The following is a 23,136-nucleotide window of genomic DNA, read 5'->3' as shown; positions in this document are numbered from 1 at the left end:
GCTTCCTATTAATGGATTAATAAAAAGCCACATATTAAATGGGAAATTTAATAGTAACAACAGTAGTCTGTATTTGTTGCATAATAAAATATAGTTTACTGTGTTGTGTTTGATATAAAACCTCACCCCAGTCTCTGTTTGAAAAATACCGATAATTTCTATGGGCATTTCTTTTTACCATGTAGTGCATCAGTCTTCAATTCAATATGCCAAACTGACAGAGCTTTAATAATCTTTATTTATCTCTACTGCTCAATTACCAGACCCTGTGTCCCCTGGAACCAATCTAGTGAGAGTGTGTGTGTCAGTGAGAAAATTCCATGTATTTCAAGTACTGAGGACATTATTTATTTAATTACATGTTTAAAAGATTTTGCTGGGATGAGAATCTTGCAGGTTGTACTATGTAAGTAATCAGTCTATGCTTTAGTTTTGCTGTATACATTTCTCGGGCTGAGAAGAAAATCCTCTTGGTAAAATTTCATGTGTGTTGCCAGGAGACCAAAGGCCCCTTGTGATGTCATAGCTACTCAAATTGAGAACCATTGTAGTGGTCTAGATTACTTTACCTGCTTAGGACTATTGCAGCAGGTTTTCAAACTGCAGTGTTGAAAACTATGCAGGCTGGAGGATTAGGTGAGAAAATATTTATTTGAGATGGCAGATATTTCTTCAGAAACTCAAGATGTTTCTCCTAAAGTTAAATCGACTGGTTCAGAAGCTTCCACTAGGTTTCTGTTGGGTGAAGACATATTCTCTGAAGACTCTGACTTAAGGTCAATAATTGAAGAAAATGCTTTTCAGGTTTTGTCACAAGGATCCTTGATAAAAAGTCCAGGTTACACAGTTTGTGTCTCTGAGCTAGATAAGGGTAATGATTTTATTTCTCAGACTTTTCCCAGAAACTTTGGAAAATAGTTGAAAGTGACCAGTTCAAGTCCATTTCATGGGATGAGGATGGAACTTGCATAGTGATTCATGAAGAACTTTTCAAGAAAGAAATTCTGGAAAGAAAAGATCCTTACAGAATATTTAAAGCTGAGAGTATAAAAAGCTTAGTTCGACAGTTCAACCTTTATGGATTCAGTAAAATTCGACAGAATTTTCAAAGATCTGCTTTTCTAGCAGACTTTCTGGAAGAAGAAAAAGAAGTCCCCATTGTAAGCAAGGTATTAAAAACATTTCAGTGGCCACTTTATGTAGAGTATATAGGTAATTTTATTTTGTACATCAGTAAATATGTTGATACATGCAGTAAGTCTAGATTTTGTAAATTATATAAATATCGAAGTAAAAATTGTTTAGGATTTTATAATCACTGAGGGCAGCTTCTGCATTAAACTTTCCAGGTTTCAAGAAATTTTGTAACAACTCTGAATCTTACCAATAAACTCCAGATAAATTTACCAAAGCCAATAATTAAATGTTACTATTATTATGTAACATGTTTTTACTCAAGGGCTTGACAATATGAGTGCACTTTCTCCCCAAAAGGCACATTCCTGGAAAGAATAAACAATGTTCATGCATCATTTGATGACATTAACTTTGTGTGATAAGACAGCAATCTGAGTTTTTTGTATTATATGTGCTATTGCCACTTTTCTCTTGGTTTAAAATGACACTGAATTACTTTCTCTTTTGCTTTTAGTTAAGTCTATTGTAACCCAAATTTCAAACGTGGCTATCCTCAACTTTTAGTAAAAATGAAAAGAAGAATTGGGATTAGAAATGCTTCTCTTGTGTCTACTTTATTCAATGAAGGTTTCAATAAGAAGCACTTTAGAGCAGGGGCTGACACAGATAATCATAATTCTGGATTAACTGCTGAAACTAGTGGAGAGGGATCATTTTCAACCTCTACAAATTTAAATATGCCTCTGATAAGAAAACCTTCCGTCAGCCAAAGAATTGCCAGTTTGTCTGACACAACCAGAAGTGGCTTTCCTCCTACTCCATCTCAACTTCATTTGGACCAACAGAATGCATTGCAACAAATCAAAATCTTATTTTAAATCAGTTGGCCAGTATTCATATGCAATCTCATAGCACCTACATACAAGCAAATGACCACACTTTTAATTGCATTACAACCACGCCTTCTCAATACCAAATCATATCTTCCTCACAAAATAGTCTTTTGGAGTTGATAGTGAAACCATCAACTTTTCCAAGCAGATATCCTGAGGTGTCAATAAATGAGACTCCTTATCCTAACCTGCTACCAGCAGGCAACCTGTGGTTGCTAGGGCCCGTGATAGCTGATATATCTGCTGACTCTCCTTTCAAGCCAGCTTTTCAACTATCTTCACTGGGAAAATACAACCCTAATTACAACTGATATTAGAGTGACACTAAAAGAGTACCATATAATGCACAACCATAGAGACTAACATTTTCCTAGAAAAAAAAATGCAAATATTCTGCAATTATCTTGTTGAACAATAAAATTACATGTTTACCCTTATGGTTGCTTTTTATTTATTTCTAAACATATGGTTAAGAGTGAAATCATGTTGCATTTTATTTCATTTAAAACATATATTGAACGGATATACATATGTGTATGGCTAATATATATAAGATATATACGTATACAGTATAGTATATTTTATATGTGGGGTGTGTGTGTGTGTGTGTGTGTGTGTGTGTGTGTGTGTGTGCTTTTGATTATTTGGCAATACCTTTGCCGTATCCCTTGGTAAGGTCGTTCAGTTATCTAGAGAGAAAGAAATAATAGTCTTTTAGGCAATTTTCTGCTGCAATAGCACAATGTTACTGATGGAGTTATTTGGAAAAAGACTTATTCTGCTCGTGTTTCTGAAGGCTGGAAATTCCAAAGGGCTGCATCTGGTGTGTCTTTCTTTCCATGACAGGCAATCAACATAAAGTGAAGGACATGTGATGAAGAGAAAATCAAGACCGAATTCATCCTTTGATCCAAAGTCCACTCACAAAATAACTAACGTGCTCTCCAGATAAAGTCAACAATGCCCTTGTCAAGGTGTATCCTCATGACTAATTACCTCTCAAAGGTCCTACCTCCCATGGCTATCACAATGACCAGGGACTGTCTATGTAAAATTTGGAGAGGACATTCAAAACCACAGCAACAGGTAAGGGAAAATGAATGAAGTGGAAATAGTAAAATATAATAAGTGACTTCTCAATTAGTCTGGCCTTAAAAAATGTGGGGATTGCACAGGACCAGATGCTCAAATATGCAGACACATACACACACAGAGACAGCCCCCTACACACACACACACAATTTATAAATGGGTTAAAATGCACTAGTTTCCTGTTTATCACTTGCTTTCCCCCATTATCTTAAGCTTAGATTGTAGTAGACAGACTTTTTTCATTACAGTTTATATGCAGTGAGTTCAGTAACTATAATCACGTTTATTTGTGTCATCACTTGATTTACAAAGTTCATGTTATATTATGTACATGAATGGCATCACTGTTAGAATATGCTGAAATTTTACAGTTAGCATTAGCCATAATCATTTTTTTAATCAAAACATTCCAACAGATTTGTGTCTTTAATTATCTTCTGCAGGAGTTCCTTTCATGTTTTCTAATGCACATTTTTTTCTTCTTTCTCTTTTTCTTTCCCTTTTTCTCCCTTTTTCTCTTCCTCTTCCTCTTTCTTTTCCACTTTCTTATCTCCTTTTTCTTTTCCTCTTTGTTCTTTCTTTTTTTTTTCTTCTTCCTTCCTCCTTCTCCTTCTTCTTTCCTTCTTCTTTTTCTTCTTCTTCTTCTTCTTCTTCTTCTTCTTCTTCTTCTTCTTCTTCTTCTTCTTCTTCTTCTTCTTCTTCCTCCTTCCTCCTCCTCCTCCTCTTTCTTCTTCTTCTTCTTCTTCTTCTTCTTCTTCTTCTTCTTCTTCTTCTTCTTCTTCTTCTTTTTCTTCTTCTTCTTTTCTTCTTTCTTCTTCTTCTTCTTCTCCTTCTACCTCTCCTTCTCCTCCTCCTTCTTCTTTTTTCTCTCTTATTCTTATTCTTATGCTTCTTCTTCCTCTTGTTCTTCTTCTTTTTCTTTTTGTTAACCTAAGGCAGAATCTGGCTGGGTTGCTCAGCCCAGAATGCAGTGGCATAATCTCAGCTCAATGTAAACTCAACCTCTGGCTTAAAGCAATTTTTGTCTGTCAGTCTCCTAAATATATGGGACTAGATGTGCATTAACCATTGGATAAATTTTAGTATTGGCAAGGCTGGTTTTGAACTCTTGGACTCAGGTGATTCACCGGCCTTGGCCTTTAAAAGTGTTGAGACTACAGGTTTGAGCCACTATACCTGCCCTCTAATGCACATTTTCATGACATTGGTTTCATGCTGAAAGTCAATTTGTAATTGTTTTTGTTGGTATTTAGTATCTTCTAGATTCTGAGCCTAGATCTGCAGCATGGCTGAACAAATCTCTTCCAGACCTGATATTCTCTGCCTTTCAGCTTCATGTCTTGCTGTTTCAGCATGGTTTATGTGGACCAACATTCAGACAATTTTCCTTTCAGCCATGAACACTCCCATCCTGCAACTATGGCTACCTTTCCCTCCTGGAGATAAAAGTCTCTCTCCCTGTTTGCCTACTTAAGACTTCTAATGCAGAAACATTATTTTTCCAGGAAGTGTTTATCTATCACATTAGTTTTCTTGTCTGCCTGTCTTAAAAATTCAGCACTGATGTAACACAGTACCTGGTATACATTAGTAGGTGTGTGTGTGTGTGTGTGTGTGTGTGTGTGTATATATATATATATATACACACACAGAGGACAGTAGCTGCACAACATTTCAAAAGCAGCATTTTTCATGCATTTGACATATTATAAAACTGCTGGTGTCACAAGCTAAGTCTTGACAAGAATCATCATTCAGTTTTCTGGGACAGCTGGGATTTAAATGTGATATGGGTTTGGATGCCAGAATTTCTCAGACTATAATCTTATTGCTGCCATTCTACCATATTCATATATTTTCAAGTTGTGCCTAAGTATTAAGTAATTACAATCAATGATCCACGTGAGAAATTCTGATTTCTTATCCTGTAATACCATGACACAGCACAATTGTCTTTTCACCTATGTCCACATGCTATTAAATGACAGATACAGGCGAGGGAATGGAAGGCAGAAAATCACACTGCCATGTGTGTACCTATGCAACAATCTTGCATGTTCTTCAAATGTACCCCAAAACCTAAAATGTGATAAAAATTAATTAATTAATTAATTAATTAATTAAAAAAGATCTATACCACGTTTTAGTTCTCAAATTGTATTTTCAGAGGGTTGTCTGATAGACATGGTTAAATGCTGAACATGAAGAAGGTTTAAAAGAAATGTAGCCAGGTCTCACACCTTTAATGTCAGCACTTTGGGAGCCTAAGGTGGGTGGATCACATGAGATCAAGAGTTTGAGACCAGCCCAGTTGCATTTTTTAAAATGATATAAAACCCCATCCTTCTAAAAACTATAAGAATTAGTCAACCATGGATGGTTGACCCATGTAATCCAAGCTAGTCAAGAGGCTGAGACAGGAGAGTTGCTTGAACCTCAGAGGCAGAGGTAGCAGTAAGCCAAGATATTGTCACTGCCCTTTTGGCTGGGGGACAGGCCAAGATTATATCACAAAAGAATCAACAACAACAACAGGCTAATGATTAAAAATAATAAAACATGAAAAGATTAACTTGGGTGAACAACAGGACACCGAGAAAAAAAGAAAATGACATTTAAGAAAAGGTAGGATAAAGTAATGAAGGATAATCAGACAGGTTAAAATGTGAACTTCAATATCATAAGGTTAAGGCCAGAATAAGGCAAGTACCAAACAAACAACAATGACAACAAAAACAGCAACAACAAAATGAGCACAGGGAGGAGGAGAGATAGGTGATGAAGGAAAAAATAAGTAAAGCAAATGCAAAACATTAAATAGTTGGCATGATTAGAATATCTGCTTGATGCTATATCTTTCTAAATAATGTGTATTTATGTTAAACTAGCTTAAACTCTTTCAACAGCAAAAAAAAAAAAAAAAATGACTTAAAGTTTGCTACCCAAAAGGAATAACGTGGATGTTCTGCATCTTGCATCATCATTTGTCTAATAAAGTAGATGAAGTGGATGTACTTTACCCTTTCCCAAAAAGACAATTAATATTCCTACATGTTATACATGCAGCAAACATAAGTCTCTGAAAGGGGATAAACTGGAGAGAAAACTTAAGACTTAGCAAGTGATAAGATGGTTGAGTTAAGAACTTGCCTTATGTTTCTGGGGGTACTCTGTCTTGGTTGTGTATATATTTATAATGGTTAGCTTTTCTTACTACATTGATCCTTTTACCATTAGGTAATGCCCTTCTATGTCTCCTTTGAAATTTATTGGTTTAAGGACGATTTTATCAGAAGCTAATATTGTAATTACTGATTTTTTTTGCTCTCCCTTTGCTGATATATCTTCCTCCATCTCTTTATTCTGATCCTATGTGAGTTCTTGCACATGAGATGGGTTTTCTAAATAAAGAACACGGATGGATTTTGACATTTTATCCATATTGCTGGTCTGTGTCTTTTGATTGTGGCATTTAACCGCTTTACACTTAAAGTTCACATTGTTATCTGTGAATTTGATTCTGCCATTTTGATGCTAGCTGGTTGTTTTGCCCATCAGTTGACATAGTTTTTCATTATGTTGATGGCCTTTACTATTTGGAACATTTTTGTAGTGGCTTGTACTGTTGTTCCTTTTCAGGTTTAGTGTTTCTTGCAGGAGCTCTCATAAGGCAGCACTGGTAGTGATGAAATCTTTTGGCAATTGCTTGTTATTAAAAGGATTTTATTTCCCCATCACTTATGAAGCTTAGTTTGGCTTTATATAAAATTCTAGGTTAAAATATTTTTATTAACTTTTTTATATTTTTTCTTAAGGACATTGAATATTGTCCCCTTTCCAGCTGAATTTTTTTTTTTTTTTAAGGACATTGAGTATTGTCCCCAACTCTATTCTGTCTTGTAGGGTTTCTGCTGAGAGACCTCTGTGTGTCTGATGGGCTTCCCTTTGTGGGTAACCCAACCTTTTTCTCTGGATGCCTTTAGCATGTTTAACACTAGTGAATTGGATGATTATGTGCCATGGTGTTGCTCTTCTTAAGAAATATTTTCTTGTGTTTTCTGTATTTTCTGGACTTTGAATGTTGACCTGCATGGCTAGGTTGGGGAAATTCTCCCAAATAGTATAATGAAGAGTGTTTTCCAGCTTGGATTTATTCTCCCCATCACATTTTGATACACTTTTCAAACATAGATTAGGTCTTTTCACATAATCCCATATTTCTTGGAAGCTTTGTTCATTTATTTTCACTGTTTTTTTTTTCTCTAATATTGCCTTATTGTTTTATTCCATTGTGTTGATCTTCAATTTCTAATATCCTTTTTTCTGTTTCATCGATTCAGGTATTGAAACGTGTAGGCTTTGCAAAGTTCTGGTGCTTTGATTTTCAGCTCCATCAAGTCATTTATATGCTTCTCTAAGCTGTTTATTCTTATTAGCATTTCATCTAGTCTTTTTTCAAGGTAAGTTTCTTTGCATTGGGTTAGAACATGTTTTTTTTTTTTTTTTTTTTTTTTTTTTTTTTTTTTTTTTTTTTTTTTGCTCAGAGAATTTTGTTATTACCCACTTTCTGAGGCCTGTTTCTGTCAATTTCTCATACTCATTCTCCATCCAGCTTTGTTCCTTTGCTGATGAGGAGTTGTGACCCCTTGGAGGAGGAGAAGTGTTCTGTTTTTTTGGTGTTTTTATCCTTTCTGCACTAGCTTCTTTCAGTCTTCATGGATTTATTGACCTGTAGTTTTACAACTGTTGACTTTCAAATATGGTCTCTGAGTAGACATCCATTTTGTTGATGTTAAATCTATTTCTTCCAGTTTTTCAGTTTTCCTCTGACAGTAAGGCTTCTCTGCTTCAGGAGTGCTGGAGGTCCACTCCAGACTCTTCTTGCCTGGAGATGACCTGCCAGTGATGCAGAACAGTAAGGGTGGCTGCTGGTTTCTTCTTCTGCCAAATGACAGCCAGAGCTCTTTTTTTATGAGCTGCCTCTTTGGATATATGAGGGTCAGGGTGAAACTTGAGGAGACAGTCTCTCCCCTAGAGAAGCTCAAGTGCTCTGCTGGAAGCTCTGTTGTGCTCCGTTCTGGAAAGGAGGGCTTTATTTATAAGTTCCTGATGTGCTAATGTCTATTTTCAGAGTTGCCATGCACAGCAAGGAGGTGGTCTAGTTACAGTATTCCAACAGAGGCATTGCTGTGCTGCCATGGACTCTGCCCAGTTGCTGTGTAAACTTCCTCGTGGTTTTGTTTACATAGATACAGTTAAAACTGCCATGTTAATAGGAGTCTGCCTCAGTAATGGCACAGTGCCTCAGTAATGGCTGATTGCCTTGGTAGAGGTGGACTCCTTCTGTAATGGCATACCCTTTTTGCCCCTCTGAGCTGAAGTATATGGGGTCCATCTATGCTTGCTGCAAAACTCTCAATCCAGAGCGTTTCAGATTGCTTGTCTTTGCGGGGATGGGATCCACCTATCAGAATTGCCTGGCTATCTTTTTTAGTCTCCTCCTTTTCAGTTGAATGGGTGGCTCTGTCTCCCTGACATTCCAGGCACCTGCTGAAATGGCCACCCAGATTTGAGTAAGTTTTCTGCGTGAAAACCCGTGATCCTGGCTAAAACAGCTGTGCTGGAAACTCATGGTGCTTTTCGGTCTGGGAATCTTCTAGTGTGTTGTCAGTAAAAACTTATTTGGAAATGCAGTGATCACTCATTCCTGTGTTGTTTTTGCTGGGAACTGTACTCCAGACCTTTTCCTATTTATCCTTCTTAGATCTCCCTGCCAACAGAAATGTATTGAGTCCTTGATAAATGACAGGCACCCAAGTGCTAGGAATACAAACTTAAATTAAAAAGCCAAAATTGCTGTCCTCCTGAAGCTTACAAATAGGGTTAGGAGACAGAAAATATACACACAACCTCACTGTTGTATAAACGTACAGTGTGCCCACTTGTGGTAAGTGCTCCAGTTTCCTCCCAGGTTGATGTACACATGTCTTTTATAGCATGGTATAATTACAAAATCTGTTATGCACAATTTTTAAATCTACAAGCTCTGAGAAACAAATATTTTAAGTTATTTGGTGTCAAAGCCCAACCAGACAAAAACTCATCAGGTTGAAAACTTTGACCTGAACTGATATAAGCACATTTAATATCTTTCTTTATCCCAGAATAAGTATTTCTGCAATTGACTGCAAAATAATTACTGGTTTTCACTAAAGGATTCAGAACCATTCCCAACTCTACAGCACATGGTGAGAGTTTTTGGACAAGGAAGTGAAGTTCTGCATTCACAATAACACAGTGGTAAGGGAACTCTCACTGCTCCCACTTTATAGATGGGAGACTAAAACAGTAAATCCATGAACTCCTTGGTTTCTCCAATGCAAAGCCAGTGTGTGTTTCTCACTCTCCATCAATGCCTCCCTATGATAATTCAAATAAATAAATAAATAAATAAATAAATAAATAAATAAATAATAGCTTTACCTCCACAACACATACACACAAAAGAGTTCTATATTCATTCAAATATTTTTTATTATTGTGAGACTGCTATAATTTCAATGTGAGAACTTTCACAAACAGAACAGGAAGAAATGAGAAAAGGAAAAGAAAGTGTAGATGAATGAAGATGTAAAAATTGGTAACATGTCGGTAGAAAAGAACAAGAGGCTGATGAAGCCAGAGTACAAATGTAAGCAAGAAAGGTGTGAAACAAGTATGAGCAACCAACTGAAGTAGTAACACATGCACATTTTCTTTGAGCTTTAAAACAAATAATGAAGAAAGCATGTAACCTTCGTTATTATTTCTATGAAGTAGAAAAGGGGAGAGATGCATCCATGGTGAAGATGCAATAATAAAATAACACCAGTAACAATTTCTAGAGTGCTATTTTTAATGTCTCAGGCACTGGATTGAAACAGATCTCATTTTATATTTTTCTTATCATGGCCCCATAGGTATTATTGCCCCAATTACAAATGAGAAAACATACTCCCAAGGAAGTTAATATAACATGTGCAAGATCAAACAACTAACTTCAAAATTTGTGTCCAAAAGAAGAACAGTTTTCTGATTCTGAGGGCAGTGTTCTTTGTGCTAAACCACACAGCTTCTTCCATGTATGTAAATATCTGCTTATCAAGGAATTCATAAAACTACTAAATTACTTTTAACATTGGAGTAACAAATAAGAATGGAAATCTGAGGATAAATGTGGGGCTTCTAGGTGACCACCACAACTTTTTTATTTGGGACATAAGGCTCTCCAAAACCATGAGGCACCTATTAAATAAGTCACTTTTGCTGATGTTCCCAATGGTATTACAAAATCGAATAGGGAGCTTTACTTCCAACATGACATTTATTTCTATGGATTTTCTTCTAATACAATAATTACTTTGGATTCAATAAATTATGATCATTACATTTCACATGCATCATAAGCTTTATACACACAGGAATATTTTTGGGTTAAAAATGACTCTAACTTGTCTGAGTTTGCTTCTGTTGCAATTTAAATCAGCAACTTGAATAGTTATCCTCTTTACCAAAGATTTGCATTCCAGTATCTGGGTCTTCAGCTGCACAGATTTTCAATCTGAGCAGATTGAGAATAGATAAATAAATCAATGTAAAACAAATCACTGCTTGCTTCAAAAGAAAAAGTTTTCTTATTTTGTTTGCAATCATTTTGTTCTGCTAGTTTCAAGAACATTCATGCCACTAAACAATGGGGACCCTAATTAAATAAAAAAAAAGAAGGACAAACAGAACACACAGACAAGTCTTTCACCATCTGCTTCAGCAATATCAAATAATTCTGTCATGGAGGCAGAAGACACAGTAACTGTTTGCAATATTCTTCAGACTGAACATCAAGATATAACAGTGGGTAGAATCAGGCATTCCAGAAATTTTATGTTCTATGTGTTTGCATTCTTGCCAATTTTATTACTATTATAAATATAAGGTCATATTATAACTGGAGAATATTCTCAGATGAGAAAGAGTTTGTTTTGCATATTTGGGTGAGTAATGCTTGATGTTAAAATAGATTTGATTTACACTGATGTTACTTGTACCAAGTTTACATATCAATAAAGTGTACTGGTATCATACTGGAAGTGGCAAACACCAGTACTCACTTTATTTTGTGGTTCTCTTTGGAGATCTTGCTTGTAGATTTCAAACTCTTCATGCTCAGCTGCAACAGCATTTTCTGCAGTTCTTACCAAAAAACTGCAACCTCATGAGCTAGATGAGCAGAGCCTAAGAAACTAACAAATAATTCTACTCATTGTCACTCTTCAGTTTTCTTATTTTATTTAACAAATACAGCTAAAAAGTTCTAATGTGTTGTTTCTATTTTTTTGTGGTCACATGATACATATGATATTAATTCTATTAAAAGACTGCAGAGAAATCCTAACTCTGAAATTTTAGAGCAAGAAAATAGGCTGGGAACAGTAGCTTATGCCTGTAATTCCAGCACTTTGGGAGGTGGAGGTGGGTGGATCACAATGTGAAGGGATGGAGAGAATCTTAGCCAACATGGTGAAACCCCATCTCTACTAAAAATACAAAAATTAGTCACATGTTCTGAAACCTGCATAGTGATTCATGAAGAACTTTTCAAAAAAAAAAAAAATTCTGGAATAAAAGCATCCTTACAGAATATTTTAAACTGACAGTATAAAAAGCTGAGTTTGTCAGCTCAACTTTTATGGATTCAGTAAAATTCAACAGAATTTTCAAAGATCTGCTTTTCTAACAGACTTTCTGGCAGAAGAAGAAGAAGCCTCTGTTTTAAGCAAAGTATTTAAAATATGTCAGTGACCACTTTACATAGAGTACATATGTAATTTTAGTTTGTAAGTTATTAAATATGTTGATACATGCAGCAAGTCTCAATTTAAAAAAATATATAAAATATTGAAGTAAAAATTATATAAGTCTTTAAAATTATTGAAGGCAGCTCCAGCATTAAACTTGCAGAGTTTTAATAAATTTTGTAACAACTTTGAATCATACAGGTAAACTCCAATAAAACTTACCAAATCCAATAATGAAATGTTATTATTAATATGTAATATGTTTTCACTTGACAGTTTAACAGCTTGAATGTGTCTTCCCTAAAAATAACACATTCTTACAAAGAGAAAACCACATTCATGCATTATTTGATGACATTAACTTTGTGTGATAAGACAAAAATCTGAGATTTTGTGTGTTGTATGTGTTATAGTCACTTTTCTCTTAGTTTAAAATGGCACTGAATTACCTTCTCATTTGGTTTTAGTTAAAATTCCATTGTAATCCAAATTTTAAACGTGGCCATCCTCAACTTTTAGCAAAAACGAAAAGAAGAATTGGGGCAAGAAACGCTTCTCTTGTATCTACTTTATTAACTGAAGATTTCAACAAGAAGCACTTTAGAGCAGGAGTTAACAGAAATAATCATAATTCTGGGTTAATTGCTAAAACTAGTGGAGAAAAACTATTGTCAATCTCCACAGATTTAAAGCACTTTGGGAGGCTGAGGCAGGTGGATCACGAGGTCAAGAAATCGAGACCATCCTTGTCAACATGGTGAAACCCCATCTCTACTAAAAACACACAAAAAATAAGCTGGGCATGGTGGCACGTGCCTGTAATCCCAGCTACTCAGGAGGCTGAGGCAGGAGAATTGCCTGAAACCGGGAGGTGGAGGTTGCGGTGAGCCGAGATTGGGCCATTGCACTCCAGCCTTTGTAACAAGAGCAAAACTCTGTATCAATCCATCAATCAATAAATCTATCAATATTCCTCTAATAAGAAAATCTTCTGGCAGCCAGAGAACTGCTAGTTCACCTGACACAATTAGAAGTGGATTTTATCCTACTCCATCTCTAGCCTCAGTTGGACCATCCGAACAAATTACAACAAATCAAATGCTATTTTAAGTCAGTTGGCCAGCATTCACATGCAATCTCATAGCACCTGTATACAAGTAAATGACCACATTTTGAATTGTGTTACAACCATAATTTCTCAATACCAAATTGATAGTCTTTTGGGGTTGATAATGGAATCATCACCTTTTCCAAGCAAATATCCTGATGTGTCAGTCAATGAGGCTCGTTATCCTAACCTGCTACCAGCAGGGAACCTGTGGTTGCCAGTGCCCACAATAACAGATACATCTGCTGCCTCTTGTTTCAAGCCAGCTTTTCAACCATCGCCACTTAGCAAATATCACTCTAATTACAATTTATATTTCATCTAAAGGGTATGATATTATGCATGAAGGTAGAGACTAAAAATTTACATTGAAAAAAATTATAAAAATCCAGGCAATTATTTTACTGAACAATAAAATTACACGTTTACCCTTATGGTTGCTTTTACTTTATTTCTGAACATAGGGTTAAGAGTGAAATCCTGTTTCATTTTAGTGGTAGGCTATTGTATTAGCTCTTAAAATATATTGACTATATTTTGTATGTGTGTGTTTTTGTGTGTATACCTGCACACACACACACACACACACACACACACACACACACACACACACACAGGCTCTTTGATTATTTGACAGAAGCATTGCCCTGTTCCTTGGTAAGTTTAGTGATCGAAAGAGAAATAAATAACAAACTGTTTTAGTCAATTTTTTGCTGCAACAACCCAATGTCACTGACTAATTTTGAAAAAGACTTATTTTGTTCATGGTTCTGAAGGCTGGGAAGTCCAAGAGGCTGCATCTGGTGAGGCTTTCTTTCTGTGTTTCAATATGGCAAGTAAGTATCATACAGTGATGGACATGTGGGGGACAGAAAATCAAACCCAAACTCATCATTGGTTCAAAGCCCCCTCACACAATAACTAAATTGTACTCCAGATAAAGCAAAAAAATCTTGTTATGAGGGTGTATCCTCATGGCTAATCACCTCTTAAAGCTCCTACCTCCCATTATTATCACAGTGACCACAGAATTTCTATGTAAAATTTGGAGAGGACATTCAAAACAAGGGCAGCAGATGAGGAAAAATGAATAAAGTGTAAATAGTAAAAAGTAGTATGTAATTAACTTCTCAATTAGTCTGGCATTAATTAAATGAGGGTCTAAATTTGGATGGCACAATGGACTATATTCACAAACACACACACACACACACACACACACACACACAGAGAAAATCTAGAAAATGATTAAAACACACTCTATAGTTCAGTGTGTTCTCAATTACTTTTCCCCATTATCTTAAGCTTAGATTGTAGCAGACAAAGACAATTTTCGTTACAGTTCATATCTAGCAAGTTTGGTACCTATGATCACAATTGTCTGTGTCATTGCTTGAGTAATAAAAATTCATCAGATGGCAGGATCCAGTTTACAAAGAGTTAAAAATAGCCCAAAGAAAAGAAACAAGACTAGAATCTGATATCCCACAAGGGCTATAGTTTTCCTATTAAAAAAAAAATTTTTCTTCAGACAGGGTCTGGCTCTATGGTAGAAGCTGGAGTGCAGTTGTGCAAGCTCAGCTCACTTCACCCTCTATCTCCTGGGTACAAGAAAGCCTCCCTCCTCAGCCTCCTGATTAGCTGGGACCACAGGCACATGCCATCATGCCCAGCTAATTTTTGTATTTTTAGTAGAGATGTGGTTTTGCCGTGTTGCTCAGGTTGGTTTTGAACTCTTGGCCTCCCAAAGTGCTAGAATTGCAGGCATGTGCCACCATGCCTGGTTGAGTTATAGATTTTCACTGAAACACAAAATTTATCTCAGTTGTAACCATCATTTTTGATCATAGATACTCAAAGATTATTCTTGTTTTAAAATAAGTCTAGCTTTGTTAGATTTTGCCTGATAATTTGTGTAAGTGCAGGAAGAAAAGGAGCTGACCACACAGATGCTTTCAAGCTTCTTTGCTGCAAGTTTTCCTACAGAATCTCAGATTGGAGTTTTAAAGGCCCCATTGAGGCTAAAAGCCAAGCCAAGAACATACTATCAAATTTCAGCTGCCATCCTAATAGCTTTGAGTGAATTCCTCTCTTCTTGAGGCTCCCAAACTCTCCCCAAATTTCTGGGCCTACAAGAAAGAACCTTTCTTACAACCTGTAAGGATGTGAATCCTGTAATCTCGGTATCAGGATGGCTTTTCTCAGACTGCTTTGTAAGGATTGGGTTCATAAAAATCAACCTTAGTTCCTTAAAATTGATGGTTATAACTGATCTTAGGTACACTATTGCTAAATATAATATTCCAGTAAAAGCCTTGATAATATAAACGAAATTTCCAATTATATCCTGTTCTAAGGTGAACAGATTCTTATTAGACTTCTGCTAACAACTATATTGTAATGAAAATAAGAGTGTTCAATAAGAATTTCAAAATTCTGCAGAAATTGGTCAAGGAAAAAGAGAAATGCTTCTTTTCTGTTTAAATAAATGTAATCTACTAAACTGTTGTGAGTTATAGTTAGCTTAAGAGAGATTTCTTAAATCCAGAAACTATAACATTAAAGAATCAGTAATGCTCAAAATAAGCTATAAAATTATAATCCATTTTCATCAATTTATTCAGTGCCCTGTACTCAATTCCAGTCTTGCTGAATCTTGGGTTAGCAGTGTCATGAACCCATCAGTTTCTCAACTAGTCTTCTGGAAGCTTCACTGAGTCATGTGTATAATCTTAAAGTTATTTGAGCAATATCATCAGAAGCCTGTAACCAGAGTACCGGTCATAGTCTTTTCTGTGAGTCTCAGAGGGAGTCCAGTGTTGGAGACCAACATTCTGATCCACAGCTGATTGCAGGAGCTTTTAGGAAAGCATCAGGCCTAAATAATATCTAAATGACAAAGAGCATGAAATGGCTATGACAAAAGATATAATGAGAGTTCATTATACCACAACTGACAAGGATATTCAATTTTGTCAGTGGCATATGACATTTAAAATAAAAATTGAAAATATGACTCATAGTACTATATCACCACATACCATGGATAAGGAAGACACTGACAAATTACCAGGGATTTTATATATTTTCTGAAAACATAACATTTTGCTAATTCAAATATAACACAGGGAAGGTTAGATATCTCTTTTTACTTTTGTATTTGGTACAGTTTTTCTTATAAAAATTACAACGTACTTTATTTGCATACCTTGCCCTACATTTTCTGCATACTTTGCATAGAGTTTCTAGATATTCTATCAGTTCTAGTAATTTTATTTATGTATAGATGATATTTTTAACACTTAGTAATCTTTATTTTCCTGAGTAAACTAGGAAGCAGAAAATTTTAAATTGTCATATATTAACATTTTATAGTAGATTAGAAAATGTATGAGTATATGATCTCCCAACATCTAGAGTGATGTTTCCACATACTAAAATTTCTCAACGCTGTGGACAAAAAAAAAAAAACAAAACAAAAAAAAAGGTTTATTATCAGACCAAATTATCTTTTTTCTCTCTGTAGAAATAGGGGGTCAGAAGTGTATATAAAATTGAATTATTTATGTTTAGTAATTAATGTTTTAGTATTGTAACTTATTTATAAATGATCTAGATATTTAATGAGAATCTTTTAATTAGCTTAACTTTAGTACTTTGGAAACTATTATTAGGCAGATTTACTGTAAAAATTATTATTGAAATAATAATTTTTGTAGAATGACAACTTAATTAGAATCAATCTATAAACGTTATGACTTTAAGTATCTAATAAGTATAATATTAGCTTATTTGAGTAGAACTCAAGAAGAATAGATATTTATGTTTGTTTTATATTTAATAGTGATAGTTCTGAAGGCATAGTTGTTTTATTACACCAAAAATATTAAATTGGTCTTATTTAACTATGTTTTATGTAAATTTTGTTAACTTGAAAGACATTTATATCAGTTTCTACATTTCAAGGAGTTTGGGAAATATTTATGCATAAACGCTTATTTTTTTTTTTCCAAGCTAAGTTAGAATAGAGCATTTTTAGAGGATTTTATAAATGAATTTTGCAATGCTATCTGGTGTCAAGAAAATATCACATATACATAACATACATTAATAGGCAAAAAACACAAATGGAGATCTCATAGGTTTCATTCTAAAATTTTAGCCATGAATCAGGCATATGTATTCTCATGGTTAATTTTAGATATCTGGTTGATTGGATTAAGAGACACATAACTGGTAAACCGCAGTTCCAATATTTCTACTCATTTGATTACAAGTTCTCCCGTATCAAAACTAATAAACAAAATAACAATTTCTAGGACTTCTCTAGGAGAGTATGGAAGGAATTTTGAACTTTGTAATACTGTCAACTGAAGAATGATGAGGTTGATAAATTTGGAAAGGAGTGATTTCATTTATTACATTTTTATTTATTTTTGTTTTTTTTGAGAAGGTGTTTCACTCTCGTCCAGGCTTGAGTACAATGGTGTGATCTTGGCTTACTGCAACCTCCACCTCCCGGGTTCAAGCAGTTCTCCTTCCTCAGCCTCTCAATTATTTGGGATTACAGATGTCCGTCACCAAGCCTGGCTAATTTTTTGTATTTTTAGTAGAGACAGGGTTTCACCGTGTTGGTCAGGCTGGTCTCAAACTCCTGAACTCAGGTGATTCACCAACTTTGGCTCCCCAAAATGGGAAGCATAGACTCCAGCCAGAAGCCAGAAGCAGACACTTTAAGAGAGAGATAAAGAAAATAGAAATTTATGCTGAGTGGCATGATCAAATACAAATATTTAATAAGCTCTAGAAGAAGTCATGAATACTTATAAAAGGAGAAATGAGTGCAATCGCAGTTGAGTTTCTTACTTCCTCATGGGTCCCATGTACAATGGGTGATCTTTTATCAGGCATGAAAGGAAAGGCAGCTTCAGGCAGATGGTTAATATAAGTGGCGGAGTCTTTTGAAGGGGCTGGTTTCTCTTAAATCCTTTGGTTAGGTGTCTGTTCAGATTTCTGTGCATCTTTAACTGGGCTGCTTTACTTGGTTTTAAGATATTTTTATATATTGAATACAAATTCTTAGATCTGTATTTTACAAATAATTTTTTACAATATGTGGCTTGTGTTTTTATTCCCTTAACAAGATCTTTTCTAGAGTATACACTTTTAATATTAAAAAAATCCACCTATTTCTTTCTTTGGTGTGTAATGACAGTTTGTGTGGTTTGTTAAAATTCATTACTGAACCCAAGAGCAGATAACTTTTGTTCTATGTTTTCTTCTGGAAATTGTATAGTTTTGCATTTTTAGTGTAAGGATGATTTTGAGTGATTATTTGTATAAGTTGCAAAGTTTTCATCTACATTCATTTTATTTCTTATGGTTTCCAGTGAATTGTTTCTGCACTTATTTTGGGAAAGACACATGATAGTGGGCTCTGTTAGAGTCGGTAGACAGCTAGACATGAACATGATGGAGATGGAATCTCACTCTGTCACTGAGGCTGGAGTGCAGTGGCACAATCTCAGCTCACTACAACTTCTGCCTCCGTGTTTAAAGAGATTCTTCTGACTCAGCCTCCCAAGTAGCTGGGAGTACAGGCCCACACCACCACACCTGGCTAATTTTTTCTTGTGTTTGTAGTAGAGAGTGTTTAACCATATTGGCCAGGCTGGTTTGAATGCCTGACTTCATGATTTGCCTGCCTCGGCCTCCCAAAATGCTGGGATTACAGGTGTGAACCACTGTACCCAGCGAGAAGATTGTTTCATAATGATAAATGGGTAAATTCATCAGGTGTCAGGGTTTTTAGGGTTTAAAGTTGGGGATTAGGATTCACAGTTGAGAATCTAGGAGTTAAGTTTTGGGCTTCCTCTGGAGTCTACATGGCAGAAGAAAAAGAAATGAAATACTTCAGGCTTGGTGGTACTCCAGATTTTGATCTCCAGTCTGCCTGTTAAACACACATTTTTAGTCTTTGAATCAGCTGCTCCATACATTTTAGGACTTATAGTTGTGGGAGAGACAAGATGCTTTCTCCATCTTGCCCAGAACTTGAACCCCAGTGCAAAATAATCCTAACCTCAAAACTCAGTGCCATAAAACAATTATAGTGTTTTATTTCCTAAGGTTCAGGTTCAGGTGTCAGGTTAGGGATTGGGAAATTGAGTTCAGGTTAGGGTTCGAGTTAAGCCTGAGCATCTGTTTTAGAATTAGTGCCGACATCAGGGATTGGGTTGGGATTATTGTTGGGGTTTGGATTCATGCTCAGATTGAAGGTTTTTATTTGTTTGTTTGTTTTTAGATGAAGTCTTGCTCTGTTGCCCAGGCTGGAGTGCAGTGGCATGATGTTGGCTCACCACGACCTCCACCTCCTGGATTCAAGCACTTCTTTTGTCTCAACCTCACGCACCACCATGCCCAGCTAATTTTTGTATTTTTAGTGGAGTCGGGGTTTCACCATCTTGGCCAGGCTGGCCTCAAACTCCTGACCTCAAGTGATCCACCCGCCTTGACCTTCCGAAGTGCTGGAATTATAGTCATGAGCCCCCGCACCCAGCCAGATTAAAGGTTTTGAATTGGAATCAAGTTCAAATTTAGGATTGAAATCATAGTCAGGGTATAGGTTAGGTTTAGGATTGGTTGGGTTACAGGCATGTGTTCAGGTTTAGGGATTCTGGTAAGATTCTAGCTCAGGTTTGAGTTTAGGCCTGGAGTGTAGGGGTTCCATTTCAGGTTAAGACTCTAGCTCAGTTTTATGGCTTAAAAATTTGGGTTCAAGTCTGGGTTAGATTTTGAGTTTGGAATTAAGGTTTATATTTATGGTCAGAGTTTATGGTATAAGTTTTGGGTTAGGGTTAGTGTGGATGTTGAGACTGAGTTTTTGGCTTAATTTGAAATGTGGTTTGGGTTCAGGCTTGTACTCTGACTTGATTTTTAGGGTTTATGAATGCACACTTGCATTCTGGTTCAGGTTCAGAGTTTGGATTTGTATTTGAGTTTACTATTTGGGGTTGGGCGAAAGAACGTGATTGAAATGACGTTTGGTTCTGGGCTAGAGCTGAGGCTGGGATTTCAGGTTGGGGTTTGGTTCAGTTTGAGGTCTGCATTGAAGCTCGGGCTCTGAATCCAGTTCATGATAGGGCTCTGACCAGTGCTCAGTTTGGGCTAGACCTTGGGCTATGACTGAGATTGAGGTTAGGGCAGAGGCTTAGGATGGATCTAGGTGCAGGATAGTTCTCCAGATATCCTTGGACCATCCCAGTTCTCCCCTTTTCTGGTAATTCTCAAGAATAATTGTAAAATGTCTGGGAATGCAACACCCTGAGATAAGAAGAACCAACTGGAACAGCCCAGGCTCCATTCCAGTGCCCCTCACCCAGAACAGGATGTCATATCACACTTCAAACAAGTGGTTCCTTTACTCCCCAGAGTATACACTCCAGAGAAGACAACTTTCTAGGATCCTTCAGTTGCAGTTCAAGGGAGGCATACACAGGCAGGAGTCTATCTATCTGCCATGAGCAACTTTCCTGAGCCTTGAGGGACTGGCTCACAGTAAATTCTAGGCTTCTGTTTTCCCTTGCTGCCTATTTATAATTAATAAATGTGCTTCATATAACTTGTGTCACCAGACCCAGACAAGCTGGTAAGCAGTGCACAGTGAACCTGCTTTATACTAGCTTAAGGCGTGGGCTGAAAATGTTAATAGGATTGGGATTAGCTGGGTTTGGATTCTAGTTCAGGTTCAGATTTGGATTTATTTTTCCTGTTCAGGTTCAGGCACTGACTTGTGTTTGGAGTTTAGTGGTTTGGGTTCAATGTTCAGTTCTGAATGCAGATTTACAATTTAGGGTTTGGGTTCAGGATTATGATTTAGATTTGAAGTCAGTGCTGGAGTGATTCACATTTGGGCATGAGCTCTCACTCAGGTAAGTTTTAAATATTATGCCTGTGGTCTCGCTGTCATTCAGTATCAGAGTTCAAGTGCAAATTTGATTGGAGTTTGGTTTCAGATTACAGTTAGTTTAAGGGTTGAGTTCAGGGTTTAAGTTGTGGTTTCAGTTTAAGATTAGATTGGATTTACAGTTTGGGCATGGGCTTGGACTCAGACTCTGGCAATAGTTTTATGTTTAGGGATTTAGACTTGGGTATGAATTCAGGTTAGAGTCTCTATTTGGCTCCAGGTCAGACTCAGGGCATGGGTCAGGTATTGGACATATGATTGGACTAGAGCTCCAGGTTTGGGTGTGGGGTTGTGTCTGGGTTTAGAATGTGGCTCAGCTTAGAGTTTTGGGCTTAGGTTTGTTCTAGTGCTCTGCTTAGACTGGAGTTGATGCCATGGATGGGGATGGAGTTTGGGCTGGTGTTGAGGCTGAGTTTGATTTTGGGACTATGGGAAAGGTTGAAGTTGAGGTTAGCTTTGGGATCAGGATTTGAGTAAAGAATCACGTCCGGGTTTGGAATAAAGTCAGGATATGATCCCTCAACCTGGATCTAGCCTCAGTACTGGTTTCAGGGTTTGGGTTTTGAATTCAGGTTAGTGGTCAGGTGCAGTGTTCTAGTTAGGTTTGCAGTTTGACTTTAGGGTTAGAGTGCCAGTTTGAGTTTGGGTTCATGCTTAGGCCTTTTGGGGACCTTTTGAGATCAGGGTGTAGTTCATGCATCGGGTTTAGGTTTTGGTTTGGTTTTAGGATTCAGGCTTGGACTGGAGTGTAGTTAGGTTCAGGATTTAGGAGTTCAATTTTAGTTTCAGGTTCAGAGTTTGGATTGCAGTTCACATTCATGCCCAGATTTGGTCTCTGACTCCATTTAAATATTATGGCTAAGGGCTTTGGATTAGGATTTTGATTGGGGTTCAGGTTTTGTCTTTAAGTTTGAGTTAGGCTTTAATGTTTAGAGTTTGAGCAAGTTATGCTTTAAGTTCAGTTTGGATTTAGGTCATATTTCATGTTTAGGACTTTAATTTGGTGTTGTTGTGGTTGGAAACAGGGTTTGGAAAACAGGCAGGTTTGGTCCCAGGTTGAAGTCAGCATTGCAGTTGGGATTCAGGTTGTTGTTTGGTTCAGAATGGGTTCTGGGATTTGGCTTCTGCTCAAGCTCAGGCTTATGTCTAGCTTGGAGGTTGAAGCTCTGACTGTTGTTGGGGCCGGGGTTGATGTCAAGTGTGGATGTGGGGTGTGAGGGTTAGGTTTGGGATTAGGTTTGGGCTTTGGAATATTGGATTTGAATTGGGTTTGTTATTATGCTCAGGCTTGAGTTCTGACTTGGCTTGGTTTTAGGGTTTAGGGATTCCAGCTTGGGTTCAGGCTTTAGAAAGTCGAGTTCAGTTCTAGTACAGGTTTGTGTTTATGGGTTTAGATCGGATGTTGAGGTTGGAGTTTATGGTTTTAAAAATTTAGCGTTGGGTATGTGGTAGGGTTAGGAACAGTTGGGTACAGAGTTTGAGTCAGGATCGATTTAGGAATTGGGTTAAGAGTTTGGACTCAGTCCTCAGGCTAGGGCTTGGCATGGGCTGGAGCTGGGTCTGGGACTTGGTACGTTCTGTGAATGGACTGGGGATAAAGCTTAGCCTGGATTTCGGATAGGGTTCAGGTTGTGAGTAGGGTCTTGTTTCTGATTGTGGCTGGATTAGGGTTGTATTTGAGGGCAAAGTTTGGGGTTGGAATTTCAGCAGGAGTATTGATCAGGATTCAGCTCAAGCTGTGATTCAGGCTTGGTTTTGGCTTTTAAGGATATGACTTCTTTTTCAATTTTAGAGTTTGGCTCCTGGTTCATGTTTAGGATTAAGTTTTAGGGTTAAATTTCAGGTTCAGATTCTGGTTGAGTTTGCCTATGGGTTTGAGTTGGCTTTATAGTTTAAGGCTCATGTTTGTGTTCTTTTCTGGATTTGTCTTAAGGATTTAGATGTGAACTCTTAGTAGGAGTCAAATATGATTTTAAAGTTTAGGGTTGGTCTTGTGATCAGGGTTGTTTTTGTTGTAATGTTTAGGTTCAGGCTCAGGTTTATGCCAGGGCTGAGGTTAGGGCTTGGCTTGGGTTCAGTTAGGGTTAGGGTTGAGGTGCTCGTTTT

At 36.8% G+C, this 23,136-nt stretch overlaps 1 pseudogene; it reads left to right on the top strand.

Annotated features, from left to right (window-relative positions):
- Positions 1 to 657: 657 nt before the first annotated feature.
- Positions 658 to 2,341, top strand: LOC141582995 (heat shock transcription factor, Y-linked-like; annotated as a pseudogene).
- Positions 2,342 to 23,136: the final 20,795 nt, after the last annotated feature.

Source organism: Saimiri boliviensis, chromosome Y (genome assembly GCF_048565385.1).
Source record: "Saimiri boliviensis isolate mSaiBol1 chromosome Y, mSaiBol1.pri, whole genome shotgun sequence".
Lineage (NCBI taxonomy): Eukaryota > Metazoa > Chordata > Mammalia > Primates > Cebidae > Saimiri > Saimiri boliviensis.
This window is presented reverse-complemented; position numbering and strand designations above follow the sequence as displayed.